This window comes from Ischnura elegans, chromosome 3 (genome assembly GCF_921293095.1).
Source record: "Ischnura elegans chromosome 3, ioIscEleg1.1, whole genome shotgun sequence".
Taxonomy (NCBI): Eukaryota; Metazoa; Arthropoda; class Insecta; order Odonata; family Coenagrionidae; genus Ischnura; species Ischnura elegans.
This window is the reverse complement of record NC_060248.1, coordinates 2,339,119-2,341,727: the sequence shown is the minus strand read 5'-3', so window position 1 is coordinate 2,341,727 and position 2,609 is coordinate 2,339,119.

Here is a 2,609-nt window from a genome sequence, read left to right as displayed (position 1 = left end):
AAGCACGGAATTACTATACGACGCATAATCTATTAATTTATACGTACAAGATTGACATTACTATGTTTTACCATATAACTTCAATGGACACCAGTCTCCTCGATACATAACTCAACAAAAAAGGAAAACAATAGCCAAACATAAACAAAATAATTACCTCTATTGGCGCAATGTGGTCAACACATTGCGCCAATAGTTGTATCCAAATATACTCAAATAACATAATTAATGTAGTCTATGTATGCGTACAATATAATAAAAGATAAATCATACCTTACCTTAATTATCCAGTGACAGGAAACTGTTGGAGCTGGCTTGCACGAATCGCAATAACGTGCGGGATTGTAGCACATTTCCAGCAAAACATAGCTTCGGTTTGAGCACACCATCCACACGCACCGGTTATCGAGGATTAAAACACTATGTCAATTCTTCCAATACGTATAATAATACAAACAAATATAAAATTAACTATACATCAGTAACCGGAGTTCCTCCAACAGCACGTTCTTGACGTTCTCGTAGTCTCGAACGAAATGCCTAGCTAACTGTTAACGAGATTATACCTCCCACTCACTTCCCTAGCTTGTTGCGACAGAATTGAGAATTTAACTTTTTTGTTTAAACAGTTAATTTAAAATATTGTTTAAAAAATTAAACTTCGCTTTTACTTTTGCGCTGTGCAAGAACTATTTTTTGTATTTTTCATGTATTGTGAACCATTTTCCATGTGTATATTTCGCGGATGGAAACTGAATTTTACATATGTAATACGTCTGTATTTCGCGTGCATTTACAAATTAACATAAATATGGTCGCCATACTACCCTTGCTCACATCGATCAGTATATGATTTATTTTTAAGCTTCCTGGGTATAAATTCGAATGGATGAATGATCATTGAAATGAGGAAATCTGGCGTTTGCAGTGAACATATTATTTCTGCAAAAATGTTTCTGAACATTTCACTAGACGCCACGAAAATCCACCTCTCAAAAATTACAGAAAATATACATAATGTATATTTTGTGTATTTTTGACCACATTTACATATGTATTTCCTCTGTATTCATACATATGTAAAAGTAGCAAGTGTTACACGATATTTACATTTGTATTTTTGACCACATTTACATAAGTATTCAAATTTCAAAAATACAAATGCATTTATCGTGTAACACGTACCACTTTTACATATGTATGAATACAAAGGAAATACATCCAATAATACATATGTATTACACATGTTATACATAACAAAAATACATATGTATGTGACCCATGAAAATACAATATAAATACATTATGTATATCCAAATGTGTGCTGTTGGGGTTCCACTCCCTCCATGTAGCGGGATGTGCTCGGCTGTGGCCCTGGCTCCTCCGTTGAAGACGATGTCGACTAAGATGATGAAGACGATGTCAGACGAACAATCAACTCCTCTGTATCATCCTGCAAATTGTCTGCATGCCACATGTCTTCTTCCACTTTCTTGACTTGCTCAACATAGTTTTTCCAGTTCTCCGAAGTAATAGTATCAAAGCTTTCTGCTATAAGTTTTTCCACTTCAGTCTTCTTGAAAGTTGTATTCTTCATGCCAACGTAATGTTTCACTTGGGCCCAAACCATTTCAATTGGATTTAATTCGCAATGATATGGTGGTAATCTTGGAACTGTACAGCCGTATTCCTTTGCTAATTCATCAATCTTAAATTTTTCAAATTTTTCCCGTACTTGGTTTACTGTAAATAAAAGATCTCTTTTCAAGCTGTCATCATCAAAGCTAATTTCTTTACCAGCCAACCACTCCTTAATGTTCTCTTTCCTCCAGTTTGTAGTAGGCAAGGATTCCAATTTCCTTGAGTGATAAGAGGCATAATCTAACACTATAATTGATCCTTCTGCTAAGTTTGCAAGAAGTGAGTGCTCAAACCATCTCTCGTAACCCTCGCCATCCACTTCTTCGTGCTCATCCATTTAGTTCTTTTTCGACAGAAACACATGCGATGCTCCTTTTATGAACCCTTTTTCCGTCCCGGCATGTATAATTGCGAATCGTCCTCCTCAGGAAGTGGGGGCCTTAAGCCCAGTACTTGGTCCAGCAAGAAAAGCTTGACGCGGAGTTTCTATTTGTTTGTCTCGCCAAGTCATGTCCACTGTTTGTCCAACATTGATCCAAGTTTCATCTGTGAATACAATCGTCCTGTGTTCGCGGCGATATTTGTTTAGCTGCCTTAAATAATTGTGCCGCCAACGAATAATATCATCCCTTTCAATAAGGATTCTTCTTTTCTCCCTTCGTTCGTACACGAAGCCTATGTCCAAAAGAAGACGATATAGTGTAGTCCTTTTGTAATCTGGGAGGTCACTATCCATATTTACTGAGTTTAAAATGGATTTTAAAGTCGGAGGAATATTTCTCACGAAGAACTCATGTACCTTCCTTCTAATTCCCGATCTTACAAAATCATCGAAAATCACTGCTCTCGAATTTTTGTAAGGCTGTCTAATTTCTTTAGTTTTTGAAGGAGTTACCAATGGACCACGGGAGGTTTCCTTTCTCACTCTATAAACAGTGGACTAGTGATGGGCACTGTGCGAGTGAGCC